We start from the raw sequence: 16,837 nt of genomic DNA, 5'->3' as shown, positions 1-16,837 counted from the left end.
TAGCGTCTATATTAAGTTAGCAATTGCTGTGGCTTCATAACATCTTACCATCACTTCTTGCCACTCTAAACCGCTACCATGGCATTTTCTTTATTTACCTCTTTAAATGTATTATTTTGCAATCTATAATTTTATTTCTTACCAAATATAATCTCTATATGCCTAAAATATTCTGGAATCTAAATTTTTCTTCTAATATGGTCTCTTATCATTAGACCCAGAAAAAACAACTAACTTCCAGCCCCCAGACTTCAGGATGAATGAATTTTGCAGCTCCTGTTTTGAATGTAGATTTTTGATGGGGTAAGAGAAAACCATATAGAACGAAAATCAGCCTGGCTAAGGAGAGGAGAGCAAAGTGTAAAGACAGGGAGGACCGATTTAGAATGAGCCTCTCACCATCTCTACCACTGTATTCTGAACTTGCATCATGTGCTTCATTCCTTTGATGCCTTGGTGCCTCCCCAACTCATATTTCACTTTCTCACTTCCTTATAACTCCATAATACAGGAAGCAAACCAAAAATAGTTGGAAGTATATACTCAAGAACCAAATTGATTAGGTTCAAAATTAGGCCTCAGCTGCAGCATTTATGTGGGCAATTTTATTTAACCTCTCTGGGGCTCAATTTCCTTATAAGAAAAATGGAAACAATTACACCATCTGTTCCAGAGGATATATGCAAAATGCTTAAGCCAGTCCCTGGCATATTGGAAAAAGTCAAATATTATTAACTAACTATATTTATGAACACAATTGCTTCTACCTTTTGGTCATCTCACACCTAGACTTCATGAAAAGTAACAACTCAAGCTTCATTTTCTCTAAGAAACTCTCCCAAATAATAGAGTCATTAGGTATAAGCTCTACTTGATAACTCTTTCCTATTCCCATTGTAACTATATATTCTGTGCATGGCCATTGAGATAAATGTAACTATTTTATCTTTTGAAATATAATAAATAATGGTATAGAATTTAAGAGTGGTGGTGGAGTCAGAATATTTGGGTTTAATCCTAGCTCCATTACTTGCTTAGTAAGTTACCCAAGTTCAGGCAAATCCCAGCTCCATTACAAAGCAAGTAGTTTCTTTACTACTTGCAAGTAGTTGCTTAGTGATGGAGCAACCACTTGCTTAGTAATGGAGCTGAGATTTGCCTGAACTTGGGTAAGTTACCAAATGTCTTGGTGTAAAATTTCCTAATGGGTAAAATGGGAATATTTTTAATACCTATCATCTAAGGTTTTTTCTGTATTAAAACAATTAGTCAAATGTCTATCAAATAACACCTGATGAAAAATATTTCTGTGGATTGGCAAACACTAATAAGAAAGAAAACAATCTGTATTGGAAGAAACCAAAATAATTGAAATAATTTTTAATAAGCATAGGCAATATCTTACTGAAAGAAAGGAGAATAAAACCATGAGTCAAGAAGAAGTAATTTAAAAGAAGAACCAAATGGAGGTGTCATGTATGAAAAGATAAGAGTTGAAATAAAGACTCAATTTGGATTTTCAGTTCCAAAGTTGTGGCATAGAAGCAAGTTGGCTTTACACACCCCCATCAGAAAACCAAAAATGAATATACAATTCTGATATTATCACCAGTGATATTCTAGAACTCAAATATGAGGATAAGACAGTTCCTAGGCTGCAGACAAATAAAAAAACTCTGAGTAGACAATAAGAGAATCAGGCTTCCATGTCTTTGACGCCTCGTCTCCTAATCTGTTTGACACAAACGGTGCAGAAAATTTCTCTTGATTCACAACTTCTACTCTAGAAAAGGTGAGATCAAAGTGAACTATCAGTTTCCCCAGCATTCTGGGTTCCCCGGCAGGAGATCTATTCCTGACACAGAAAGCCTCAAGAGTGCTTGATAGGAGAAATATACTGAGTACAGCCAGAGACAATGGGTCGACGTGAGACTACAATCTCCAGACCTGGAAACTCTTTTACATAACTCTGCTGAAAGAGATATCAAATTAGAGTTGTTATTCATCATGATGCTGCTGAATGTAGAAAGTACATTCCACAGGTCCCTGGTTACAAACTTCTGGCCAGCCAGACTACACTGCTAGGATTTCACCATTGGGATCACCCCATTTGAGAAGGTCAACACTACAGTTGTTTACCGAAGCTGAGGCAAACCTGGGCTTAAGTCACCATCTAATCCTGAAGAGGTGGCAGCAACGCAGAAGGAAAAAATAAATATATTCAGCAAGTAAATTGCAAAGACTCTCTAAGTAAACCTATCCAATACAAGCCAGGCAGAGAAGCCTAGAATAAATAATAACTGGAATAGAATAAGGATTCTTCAGTGCAAAGTCATAGACGTAGATTCACAGGACACAATAGCAAACAGGAAGCTATGACTTCAGCAAAGCAAGGAACCAAGTGACTGATTCTACCAAGACGATGATATGTGAGCTCTCTGACCAAAAACTCACAACAGAAGTTTTCAGGAAACTCAGTGATCTCCAAGATGACACAGAAATTTATCAGAGAAATTTAGCAAAGAGATTGAAATATAAAACATTCAGAATTCCTGAAAATGAGAAATAAATGAAATTGAGACCAAAAACACATAAAATAAATAAAATTAAAAGTTGGTTTCTGCAATGATAAGAAAAACTGACAAACTTTTAGTTAGATTAACTAAGAAGAAAAGACAAGACTCAAACAAATAAAATCAGAAATAAAAAAAGAAACATAACAACTGAGACCACAGAAATACAAAGAATCATTAGAGACTACTATGAACAATTATATGTCCACAAATTGGAAAATAGAGAAGAAATAGATAAACTACTTCACACATATAACCAACTAAAATTTAACTATGAAGTTATAAAAAAAACCTAAACAAACCAATAATGAGAAACAGGGTCTAAGTTCTAATAAAAAATCTCCCATCAAAGAAAAATCCAGGAACTGATTGCTTCACTGCTAAGTTTTAAGAAAACTTAAGGAAGAATGAGTAATTCTTCTATTCAACTTATTAAAACAATTGAAGAAGAGGGAACACTTTCAAACTTATTTTATGAGGCCAGCATTACCCTGATACAAAAACCAGAAAAGGACACAACAAAAATTACATGCCAAAATGTAGAAAATGAAATAGATAAAAATGAAACTGATGAAAATGGATGCAAAAAGTTTGAACAAAATACTAGCAAACCAAATTCAACAATACATTAAAAAGATTATTCACCAGGATTAACTGAGATTCAACTCAAGGATGCAAGGATGACTCATGTATGCAAATCAATAAGCATGATATATCAACATTAACAGAACTAAAAATAAGAAGCATATGCTCATTTCAACAGATGTTAAAATATTTAATAAAACACAACATCCCTTTATGATAAAAACCCTCAAACAGTGCTAGAAGAACTAGATATCCATAAACAGAAGAATAAAACAAGACACCTCTCTCTCACCATATACAAAAATAAAATAACATAAAAATGGATTAAAGACTTAAACTTTAGACTTATAACTATGAAACTTCTAAAAGAAAATGTTGGGGAAACTCCCCAGGACATCAGTGTAGACAGAGACTTTTGTGTATGTAAGACTTCAAAAGCACAGACAACTAAAGCAAACATTGATGTATGGAATCACATCAAGTTAAAAGGTTGCTTCATAGCAAAGGGAACAATGAACAAAGTGGAGGGATAACTCACAAAAGAGGACAACATATTTACAAATTATCTGATGAAGGGTTCATAACTAGAATATCTAAAGAACTCAACAGCAGAAAACAAGAAAATTGATTTTAAAATGGGCAAAAGTTCTGAATAGCTATTTCTAAAAAAATGAAAAGTCATATAAATGGCTAATAGGTATATGGAAAAGACTCAACATCTTTAACCATCAGAAAAATCCAAATCAAAACCACAATGAGATATCATCTCACCATGGTTAAAATAGTTTTTATCAAAAAAGACAGGGAATAACAGATGCTGGTGACATGGAGAAGGCAGAACATTAGTACATTGTGGTGGTTATATAAACTGGTACAGCCACTAAAAAAAAGTGTATGGAGGTTATTCATAAAGTAAAAATAGAACTAGCATATGATTCAGCAATTTAGTTATTGGGTATATATTCGAGAGAAAGGAAATAAATATACTGAAGAGATACCTGCACTCCCATGACTGATATTATTAACAATAGCCAAAATATGGAATCAGTATAATTATCCATGAATGGATAAAGAAAACATAGTGTATATATACCTAATGGAATATTACTAAAAGATACAAAATAATGAAATCCTATAATTTCTAGCAACATGGATAGAACTGGAAGTGATTTGGTTAAGAAAAACACAGATGAATACTGCATGTTCTCAGTCATAGGTGGAAGCTAAAAAAGTAGATTTCATGGAAATAGAGAGTAGATTGGTTGTTACAAGAGGTGGGGAGGAGGGATAAAGACATGTTGATTAGTTGACACAAATACACAGTTAGAAAGAAGAAATAAGACCTAGTGTTCAATAGATCAGTATGGTGAATATAGTTAATATTAATTGATCGTACATTTCAAAATAGCTAGAAGATAATAATTTGAAGGTTATTAGCATGAAGAAAAGATAAATTTAAGGTGATGGATATCTCAATTACCCTGATTTGTTCTTCACATATTATATACATTTATCAAATTGTCACTTGTATCCCAAAAATATGTACAATGTATTATGTATTAATAAAAAAGTCATTATAAATTTATTAGAAGGCAGCATGGCATAGTGGTAAAGAATATAGATAGGCTCAGGTTCAAGTTTTGGAACCATTAACTGTGTATCTTTAGGCAAGTTATTTAAAATTTCACTGGCTGTTTTTGTATATATATAAAGTAATGCTAACAGTAATGCCTGTCAGAGCTTTATATAAATGAAATGAGATGGTCCAAGCAAAGTGCTTACAAGACTGCTTGGAACATAGTTTCTATAATTTTTATAAGAATGAATTTTTAAAAATTGATCTAAAATATTACCTATGAGATATACATATTAGTGGCAAAAAGATGCAGAAAAAAATCAAAAAGAAAGAGGACAAAAATATAAAATAATAATAATAACTAATTGACAATTGTGTTGGCAATTAAAATATCAGTCAAGGCTGGATGCAATGGCTCATACCCTCCTGTAAATCCCAGCACTTTGGAAGGCCAAGGTGGGCGGATCACTTGAGGTCAGGAGTTCAAAACCATTCTGGCCAACATAATGAAACCTGGTCTGTACTAAAAATACAAAAGAAGTCAGGCATGGTGGTGCCTGTAGTACCAGCTACTCAGGAGGCTGAGGCAGGAGAATCACTTGAACCGAAAAGTGGTGGTTGCAATGAGCCGAGATCGTGCCACTGTACTCCAGCCTGAGTGACAGAGTGAATGAGACTTTGTCCCATAAAATAAAATACCAGCTAAAATATAATGTAGGATAACAAGTAAATTGAAAGCAATAATGAAGGACAATAGATAATATTAAGAAAGATAATAAGTGGAAAGGCCATAATAATCACAAACAGGTATGAGTTTATCTATACCTGAAATACAAGAAGGCATAAATAATCACATCTATAGGAAAATTAGACTCATGAAAAATTGTGATTGGGACTTTAAAAGAGAAAACTTAGAAACTGATAAAGATAAAAGAATAAGAAAAATTCTAGAATTTTTGAATAAGATAACTCATAAACTTAATAGATATATGCCTAATATCACATCAGACAAGGAGAATAGACATCTTAAGTACACATGGAATATACACAGAAATCAATGCTGAATGAACTCTCAAAGGAAGCCTCGATAAATTTCAAAACATCAATACCATACTTATTATGGTCACTGATCATATGAAAAATAATTATATCAATGAAGAAAATAGTTTTAAAATGGATATATTTGTGTCCTAAAACATGACCAGATGAACTTGGGTCAAAATGGTAATGGTATGGGGGAATAAGGAACAATTTACAGCTAAGTGACAATTAAAAGCCTATATATCAACAATGGAGGGCATAGCTCAGTCAAGAAATTTATAGAAAAATTACAGCTTTCAATGGATTTATCAGACCACAAGAGGAAATAAAAACAAGTTAGACATTATAAAAAAACATGAGAAAGTACTGTAATAAAGCCAAAAAATAAAAAGAAAATCAAAAATTAAAGGCAGTAATAAGTGAAATAAAAAACATGAACAACAAGAAGATGAGGAAACCAAATTTGATTATTTGAAAATATTGAAAGCTAGATAACTTCTGTTAATCCTTATTTTTAAGTGTCTACGGGAGAGTAATAGACCAAATAAATAAATTATAGCATTTAAAAAGAAATATCTCCAAATATTAAGGCTATAATAATGAAATAGTATTTTGTGCATACATATGCCAACAAATTTGGAAATTTAAAATAGAATACTTTTCTAGAAAAATATAAAAATTCCAAAACTAGTAATATTAGTCTAACGAATAGACAATGACTATTAAAATTGAAATATGAATCAAATATATTCCTTTCCACCAAATAGCACAAGGCTCTAACAGTTTTACAAAGAATTCTAGCAAATAAGCTAAACTGGACAATGAGAGACAAAAAATTTAAAAAAAAAAGACAAAAATTATATAGGCATTTCTCAGATGCAAAAAAAAACTAATTAAAATAGCTTTTATAGCTCAATGATTTAACAGAAATGTATTACATTCAATAAAAAATACAATAATGATTTAATATCAGAACATCTATCAATACAAGTCATCAACTTAACAAAATAATAGGAAAATGTATAAGATTTTCCCAGATGCAAAAATAAAGAAAAAAAGAATGAAATTCAGTTTATTAATCAAAGTCTGGGAAACTTAAAAATGAAGGCAAATCCCTTAACTTGACAAAGAGAATTTATCAAAACCCCACACATAATGGGGTGATTTGATAAATATTTTTTAAAGGAGGAAATGAGATAAAGAGGTTTCTTGACAATGTTTTTAATTAGATTAGATTTTTTTATATAGCACTAAAGATCCTGGAAAATGTAATAAGAAAATAAAATAATAGGTATAAGGATAGAATAGAAATAGATAAGAAAATTATTATTTACTAATATACGTTCATCTACAAGGCAAATCCAATGAGTTAACAGGCACATTCTTAAAAATTATAAGATAGTTCTGGGAAGTTGTTTGATATGAGATTAGCTTTCAAAAATTTACCTATACCAGGCATAATCAAATAAAAAATTAAATTAAAAATAATATTAAAGCTCACAAGATAAAATATTTAGGAATTACTATAATAGTTATATAAACAATGTGCAAGGCATTTTAAGAATGTTTTAGATTTTCAAGCTTTATTAATTCCACTTTCAGATATAAAAACTTGAAAAAATGAAGTTACACTCTTTTCCTTGATAGACAATTCAACATTGTAAAGATGTTAATTCTTTTCAAATACATTTATAATGAAGACTCAGGAAAAGTGACTCATCGTAACAGGATATAAAAGGATACCAAAAATAAATAAATAAATAATAAAACAAAATACCACAACTACAGTAGTAAAAATAGTACATAATCTCTTAAAATCAGCAATATTATTTACTATTTCTTTAAAAAATAATAAAAAGCCTAGCCTTCTGTATCAATAAGACCTAAAGTTCCTAGAGAATATTTCTACTCAAAACTATAGATCTCATGAAAAGCAAGAGGTAAAACAAAGTAGAAACAGAATGGGAAACGAATAAAACAACAGAATAAAACAACCGAACAAGGTGAATGTTGATTAAGCACCACCAGATGAAGCCTTTAAATAAATGGACGCGGGTAACATGGCGCACAAGACAGGTTCCACATTGAGGATGATTTTGAGGGTAAATTTTGAAAAAGCCACGGCAGTTGCAATAAATTAGGATATTTCGAACAGCAGTTTAGTGTGAACATACATCACCTTGCACTGAATAAACTCTTGCAATAGCCAGAAAACCCATCTACTTGCCTCTGGCAGCCCATGGCTACATCAATCTTTCTGGAACACTGCATGCCAAGGTCTTTCATTGACATATTTATTTCACAGTCCTTATGTCTCTCTTAAAGGAGAAGGAAGGACAGAGGGAGGGAGGGAGGGAGGGAGGGAGGGAGGGAGGGAGGGAGGGAAGGAAAGAAGGGGAAAAGGGAGGAAGGGAGGGAGGGAGGGAAAGAGGAAGGAAAAGAAAAGAAGAAAGAAAGGAAGTGAGTATGGTCATTAGAGAGTTAATGAAGAGCAAGAGGTCTGGGTCTTTTAATAACAAAAATTTGAGAATCAATTCATACACAGGTCACAAGGAAACCTGCCAGTAACAAGAGTTTCAAGACAAAGGAAGTTTAATGGCAATGAAGGAAATGGAAAATATTTCATGAAGAGCAGAGTTAGACATGATGACCTACGACAAGAGGAGAGAACTTTTAAAAAGTGACATACTTGCTAATATATTGGCTAGACTGATTCTTTCCTTATCTATTAACAAAAATGCTCTCATTTCAGTAACAAATTTTGTCTGAATCTTGACCAGCTTTTCATCCCCAGTGAAGCTTGGATAAGAATCCTTTGATAGTAATTTATGAATAAGATCAGAGAAGCCATAAAATTCACATATGAAGGGCACCTTCAGTTTGGGTTGGACTTCAGTATTTATCTTCCAGGTCCTTTAAGTGTTCAATACGGAAGGTAAATAAGAAGACTCTGACAAATCAATATTAGAGGTAACGATGTTTTCCCAATTCAAGAACCACCCGACCTTGGAATTGCAAAAAGGAGTAAATAAAATGCACATTTTAGTAAAAGCAAATGACCCAATTTTAGTTAAAAAGGCAGAATTCAATGAAAACGTGAGTCCTGAATGTCTTCCTATTAACATCAGCATCTAAAGGAAAACACATTCTTCTCACATTAATATCCGCTTCTTAACTGATTAAAGTAAATCTACAAAAACAGCAACAACAAACCATAATTGAAGCAATAGGTATTCGAATGCAGTAAAGTGCAATACTTTCCCAATATAAGCACATGCCCAGAACCCAGCAGCAAACAAACAAAAAAAACTGCTTCTATGTTGACTGCACCTCATGTTCAGTGGCAATGGCTGTTCTATGCAAATTAACTGAGGAAACTGTAAAAAGAGAACATCTTTGATAACATCTGCCTGCAAATGTTGCAAACATTCCGCATTTGAATCCATGTGGCTAAGTACAAATGTTAATGATTCTGAATTAGATTGGATGGAGTGTTGAGATTGCTAACTCTGACACAGAAAGTAACATGAGGAGGAACAAACTGTGTGCTGGATACGATTTTTTTTTTTTTTTTTTTTTTTTACTCAGGATGAATGCTGAAGTGCAGAGACACTTGAAGGAACTCAATTTCTTAGCCAGAATGATGTTGGTATTTTTAATTTGCTTTCTTGCTTCCAGGCTCAAACACCTGCTAAATTTGGTCATTTTAAGACAGAAAAGCCTGAGTTGGCTGGGATCAAAATTATACTAACAGAGAAACTGGAGCTGCATGGTAATTGTCCTAACAGTCTCTTCAAATGTGGCATCTCCCTTATAATTTGTAAACTGTAAATTACACTTACCAGAATCCTCCCTATAGTTGTGAACAGATTCCTTATTTCCTAATCCAAAAGACCCAGGCTCTCACCCTTGTTCATTTCTCCCCAGTTGTGCCAATGTGGGACATGTCCAGAATCATCATTTACTTTTCACATCAGATCATATCACTCTTTCCTGCTTAAAATCTTTCAAGAGCTACCTGGTGATCCTTGGATAAAGCCTCATATCTTTAATTAACTTGGCCTAGGAGATCTTGCCTAATTTTCCCCACCTGCCTCTCCAGCCTAAAGTTCTGTCATGCTCTACCTGCTTTCTATGGTCTAGTCACACTGGCTTCTTCCAGTTTCCCAACACCAGCACTGTTCCTGCACCTGGACTTCAGCCCCTTTGAGGATATTAGAGCTCTTGAGAATGAACATTGGGATTTTAATAGTGGCTGTTCCTGGCTGGGCACAGTGGCTCACACCTGTAATCCCAACACTCTAGGAAGCCAAGACAGGTGAGTCATTTGAGGTCAGGAGTTCAAGATCAGCCTGGGCAACATGGTGAAACCCTGTCTCCACCAAAAAATAAAAAAATTAGCTGGGCATGGTGGTGCGTACCTGTAGTCCCAGCTACTCAGGAGGCTGAGGGAGGAGAATCGCTTGAACTCAGGAGATGGAGGTTGCAGTGAGCTGAGATTGTGCCACTGCACTCTAACCTGGACAATAGAGTGAGACTCCGTCTCAAAAAAAAAAGGCTATTCCTGACACTGGCCTTATTGATGTCCCTTACAAGTGGGAGCCTGAGTAGGAGAGCAATAACATGGTAGGTGACCTGAGGTGATTCCCGGTGACAGATGCACTCACAAGTGCACCCATGAGCCAAAGAGAGGATGAGTGGGGGCTCACAGTGTAATCAGGCACAACACAAATATCACCCTATTTGTAAATACAGGTGCATTTGATTTTAGCATACCAATTTCTAACACAAAATATAGTTAAACAAAGAGAAATCAAAGACCGATTTTATTCTTTCCTTCAAATAAAGATAGGTCCTTTAGGAGGAAGCTGAGGAGCTACCTGAGGCATCTAAAGAAATGTATTATAATATTGCTATGGATCTGAAAGAAATATTCCAAACTACAAAATATACCAGTGAAGAGTACACACCCTGGAATGAGAACTGTGGTAAAGAGAAACCTGAGGAAATCCAGGACCCTGCAGCTCTGAGCAGTGGGGCTGAGCAGCCCAGCGGGTTCACGTTCTCCCTTTTTCATTCAGACACGAAAGACATAAAGGAAGAGACCTACAGGGTTGAAACAGTGAAACTTGGAAAGATTGTCTGGCAGGAAGACCCTCATTTCCAAGACAGCAGTTCAGAAGAGAAAGATGTTACTAAAGAAACAGATCACAGAAAGCCCAGTTCTGGAGAAGCATCATTACCTGAGAAACAGACCACTAGATTTTTCTTTTTCTCTAAGAATGATGAAAGACTTCAAATGGGTTCTGATTTATTCTGGAGGGGAGTAGGAAATAATATTAGCAGGGACTCCTGAGAGGCCAGAACAGACCACCTTTGTATGGATTGTCGGAAGAAACATAAAGATGCAAAAAGGAAAATGAAACCACAATAATAAATGTCAGCACTGGTTTTGATACTGCACATAAACAAGGCTCACCTAAGGAAACTGACCCAAAAAATGGTTTTAGCTGACAACAAAATTTCAGAGTGAAGGAATTTTAAAAATCTGGCTGATGGAATATCATTCTGGTTGCCATCTTTTTCTATGAAACTCTTCTGCATTTCCTCCTAAGTAATTACTTCAAAAAATTAAATTCAACTTCTTAAAAAGGCAGCACAAGATAGCCCTTGAAAATACTTCCTATATAACCCATTTGCCATCTGTCCTGAGTAACTAATGGACATCTTCTCATGCCAGGTTTACATGAAGACCCCTTTTGCTTGAAGTCTTTCTTAATAAATGGGTCAAAGCAAAAAAAGAAAGAAAGAAAGAAAGATAGGTCCTTTACCTGTGAAAAATTTATAAAGAAAAATGGAAAACCTGCAGAAAGCAGCACAGATAAGAGGCTGAAAGGCATGAACAAGAGGTCAGCTGAGATAGCAAAGCCGCCCAGAGGAGGACCACCAAACCAGGCACAGCCCCTTCTCTCGGAAGCTGCACAACTGCCCCCTCTGTCCCACAGTAGAGTTTAAAATAAGGGTGGGTTGTATTATCAAAATAATTAATATACGTTTCTGAGAGAAAATTTGCAAAATCATAAATGTAGGAAAGTAAGAATAACACACAGTGTTCATGAACAGCATATCAAGTAATGTTCAACCTCTGCTGTATTTTCTTTCAGCCTTTTAAGACATAAGGAATTTTAAAATTATTTTTAATTTCTCCATAGTTGACTACTCCTGTTATAGCAGTTACCCAAGCTATCACAAATTCTCTTTAAATTTCAATCTAATTAACTGTGTTGATTCCATTGGGAAGAAGGATCATCATATATTTATCCAATTTCTCTATTCGGGTATTAAAGTCGTTTCCTTCTTTTTATATGTAAATGCTTGCTGTGGTTAATATTTTTGCCATCATATATTTCTAAGTTCACAGGTCCTAACTGTTACCTGAAGAATTCCAAAATGTTGTCTTTACTACTTTCTGTAGCACCCATAACTTCCGATTTCATAGACCCTTCCTTGCACGGCAAGACAGGAGGACTTGCGCCTCAGCATCTATAAAATCATTCCTGGAAATGACAGAACAGCAGTAACCCTCATCAGTCAACCTTTGAGGATGGCATCTACAGCTAAAATGGAGGTGTTGTGTAAATAAGACATTTAAATACTGTGCTGTCTGTAAACGCTGGAAACCTATTTGAAAAAGCAAACTTAATTTTACTTCATTTAACTATTTGTGCTAAAACTTTATGTTAACTATTCGTGATAAAGCTTACGTATCTATTTAGGAGAAATTTTTTGAGGACTCCTTAAGGTGGATTCATGTATGCCGATTGTACCTATTTTCTTTCAGTGGTTATTCATTGAGATATTATAGGTTGCTAATGGTCTCAGGATTGTTCGTTCATATCCTTTAGTCTCTTTTTGTCAAAAGAAATCTATTCTACTTCTGTCCATATGGATGTCCTTGAAAATCTCACAACTAATAATAGGAATCTTTAATCCATGCATCCCTCCTTGCTAATACATTCATCTATATTTTAACCTCAGGAAATTAAACAATGTGATTAAGAAAACAATGCACTGGCCAGGCATGGTGGCTCACACCTGTAATCCAAGCACTTTGGAGGCCAAGGCGGGTGGATCATCTGAGGTCAGGAGTTCAAGACCAGCCTGACCAACATGGTGAAACCCTGTCTTTAAAAAGAAAAAAAAAAAGAAAGAAAGAAAACAATGCACTGAAGAATCTAAATAATCTTTCATTTACTTTGGCACATTTTCTTTAGACTTAAATACAAATAATTATTAATTCATTTTAATATGCCACTCTCTTTTTGGTGTTTCCCACACATTAAAGTTACATTTCTTTTTCACTTTGTATGGATTTTAATTTCTGACTTTTGTGTGTGCAAAGTCCAGTACTTATGAGAAACATAAAAAATGCACCTCTTTCTTAAACCATGACATCACATTGACTCCATAACAAAGTGAATTTCTGATTCTGTACAACTTGCCTAAAAAGCTTTTTGATACTTATAACATCCTTATTTTTTAAAAAGTGGTCATCAAATAAGAACTCCCAATTTAGTGAGAAAAACTAGGGTTTCTGAAAAAGAAGATGGTCTCTAATTTCTATGTGTTTACATATTGTTTTGTTATATAGGTAATACCTAATTCAAAGAAGATGAAGATGGGTATCTATCCAGAGTTAATACAAAATTTCTACATTCACTAAGCTGGTGATCACAGCTGTTTTATAAGCACTTAAACTGACAAGAAAAAACGTGACAGCTTTATTCTGTCTCATTCAAAGTTGCAATATTAAGCACTAATAAATAAATACAAGATGTCTGTAGTATAGCTTAGAGTTTTTTCAAAAAATAGCTCCATGTAAAATTCTCAGCCCTGATTTCAACCCCATACAGGAGCAAGAAAGGCTTCACCTGGTTACTTTAATTAGAAAACAGCCAGGAACATTTGGGGTAAAATACAAGTAGAAGAAGACTTATTTAAAGAACTATTGTTGGCCCTTTAAAATCCTCATTTATTAGTGAGACTAGGGCTCACTAATAAACTGGCTCTTCCACTAAGCCCCTGAGAGACCTGTAAGATATATAATATTTGAGAGTGGTTTGACAACTTGTTACTCTATAGTTTTAAAAATCATTCACACACTGTGACACAGCAATTTGCCTATAGGGATTTACTTTGAGTAAAAATATCAAAGGCAAGCAAACAGATTTAAAAGTTAGAATATGAAAACACTGGATATAAAATAGACTACAATTAACTGCATTAAAGAATTATATACTCATATAAAGGCATACTGTGTAGAATATTTAATGGCTCAAGGAATGCTGTCTTCACATTTTTGAATGAAGAAAGTCTACAAAACAGATTTCGTCTACAAAACAGATTAGGTACAATGAGGTAGACATGACGTTTAAAAAACTTATGAATACTTAGATGTACATCTTGAAAAAACATAAAATAATATACATCAAAATATTATTTACAATAACTTTTGTATTTTAATTTTTATATTTCCAAAGAACATATATTACTGCATAATCCTTTATAACAATAAATATTAATTTCTAAGTATTTTAAGGAGGCTAAGGAAGGTAATGTTTATCTTGGAACACCTTATATGTGCTCAGAGGCATGAATGAGACTAAAAATTAGCATAGTAATTTTTAATAACAACTCCCCTTCACTTGTTTGTAAAGAAATTGCAAAGGATTGAATTTTGAAAAGGGTTGAAATTATTTACTGGCATCATATATCTTCTTAAGTAGATGACATCTTTTTATTTTTATTATGACCCACTGCCTAGCAATTCAGTCCCCCTGGCCCCATATCATAAGTCTGTCAGTGTGTGCATGTTGGTAAGAGTACACGGAAGCTCATGCTGGAGAGATTTTATTGTGTCCATAACCTTCAGGTGTCAGAATCTGATGTTGCTATGAATCAGAAACTGGTTATTAGGACCCCAGGAGGAAGCACTTGAACCAACAGAATGTCTAGCCCTGAGATCCTTTAAAGTCCTCACACTTCCAGTCCTCACACATTCCACTGAATGTGGCCACAAATGACAGCAAACCCTAGGGGGAAGCATTTTAGGACATGAAGTGTCTTCTCTCAATCAGCTAGTGATGTCAGCGATGACCAGAAAATTCTCAACTTATCCAAAATCTCCTCCTTATTTCCACCCTCTTCTCCTTTCCTCCTCTGTTTCTCCCTGTCCCCATCCTCCATCACTCCATCCACCAATTGGAGCTCAGTGCCCTCCAGCTCAGGAAAGGGAGCTTATCTTGCTGTTTAAAAATGATTTATGTACCTCAAAGCTCTTTCAGCATTAATAGATGCTCTGCAAAAACTCTGGGGGCAGAGATGTTCAAAGGTCAGTTAACCTATTTTTTAACCACAGGTTTTCTATACTCCTTAATTCACAAGTGCATAGTTAATTTTCAAGAGAGGTCTATAGATTGCTGTGCTTCCCAGATTTAATTATTATGAAATCTTTTTTCAAATCACAAACATATCCAGGACGTGTACCTTTCAAAAGATATTTGGAAAAATTCTAGCCTTAATACAGTGGCATTTTCTTTAGGTAAAGTTTGAAGCCTTTATTAGAAGGAATGTCTTGATCATAATGTAATTTGTTTCATTTCCAGTGTCAGGGAAAGGGACAGAGACTCAGGAGAGAAAAAGTAGTCTTTTCCTAAAATTTCAGTCAAATCATAGATTATTGAGTTTCTTACACCCTAATTTGTCTTAAGATAGACCCTGATCTGATAACATCTGGAAGCCAGTCCTCCTGAGTTCAAAGAAAATGATCCTCCTGCCCAGCAGACCTTTCAGGGCCGAAAAGCCTATAATTGTATTTCTGCATCCTGAAATGCCACTGCATCCAGGAATTGTTTCCTAATTACTCTAAGCTCCTCATAACTGTTGAACAAAGGAGAAATGACGTTGAGACTCTCATGACTCAGTGATGGCAACAAGGTCTAAATTCCGGTGAACTTTGTGACTCAGCTCAAATGCTACCTCCTGAAGGACAATTTCACGGACAGTCTGCAATGTTAACACAAGTCTCCATCAGAGAACTTCTGTCAGGCTGTATTTATTTACTTTATGTGCCTTCCTTCCCTGGATCTTATTTTCTCCTTGGCATGCTCAGCATCAGGCTAACACAGACTATAAGCTCCATGAAGACAAATGGTTTATCTGCCTTGCTCATATCTGTGTGCCCAGGACTCAGCTGACTCCTGCTCTTAGTGAATGATTAATAAAGATAAGGTGGTTGAACGGATTGAAGGCTGAAAATCAAAGGAACAAAAAGCTGACAAGATGTTAAGGGATCCATTACATGCCCTTGCCTGACTTTGAGATTCCTTAGCTATGGACTTAGCTTTTCAAACCACAGAAGGGGAAGGCTGTAGATATTTATGCCAGGGAAATTTCCAACTCCTCTTCATCCAATTAATTTTAATAACTAAATTTAATGTCAATAAAATTTAAATTATTAGGTTGGTGCAAATTAATTGTGGTTTTTGCTGGTAAAATCAATGTCAAAAAGCACATGACTTTTGCATCCACCTAACAATCTAAACATAGAACTTGCTTAGGGAAAAGTCCCCATCATCTGATGAATGTAACAGGTATCTAAATTTCCATTTCCAACAGAGCTTTGTAAAACTATCTCAGTGGACATGAAGCCTAAGAAATCACTACAAAATGCAAATAAAGTTACCCAGATCCCATATCTGACATAATAATAATCGCTGTAACTTTGCTTGTATTTTTTCTAGTAATTTAAGAAATTGATACTTGAGATTATATTTTTATTTTACTAATATCTCTGACTGCTTGTAATTTGTTTTTGTCTTTTTCTCTTTCTTAACCAAATTCTGTGAGCTGATCATTCTTGTTTCCCACCTCCTACCACCAGATTGACAATAACCTGATATAATAAGCTGAATACTTCATAGGAATTGATGCCTTTGTCCAGAGATGGCTCACAAACTTGTGACTTGGAATTTAACAGGAAATATCCTTTAATGACATCAGA

At 34.6% G+C, this 16,837-nt stretch overlaps 1 protein-coding gene and 1 pseudogene across 2 annotated transcripts in view; one reads left to right on the top strand and one right to left on the bottom strand.

The window, feature by feature from the left end:
• The window catches only part of LOC144579813 (nucleolar protein 8 pseudogene), a 36,072-nt pseudogene extending 24,767 nt beyond the window's left edge, over positions 1-11,305 (top strand).
• Positions 1-16,837, bottom strand: part of NKAIN3 (sodium/potassium transporting ATPase interacting 3) — a 722,168-nt gene that overhangs the window by 534,085 nt on the left and 171,246 nt on the right. The window lies entirely within an intron of this gene.

This window comes from Callithrix jacchus, chromosome 16, assembly GCF_049354715.1.
Source record: "Callithrix jacchus isolate 240 chromosome 16, calJac240_pri, whole genome shotgun sequence".
Classification (NCBI taxonomy): domain Eukaryota; kingdom Metazoa; phylum Chordata; class Mammalia; order Primates; family Cebidae; genus Callithrix; species Callithrix jacchus.
Note: the sequence above shows the minus strand (reverse complement) of the source record. Positions and strands in the feature narration are given on the sequence as shown.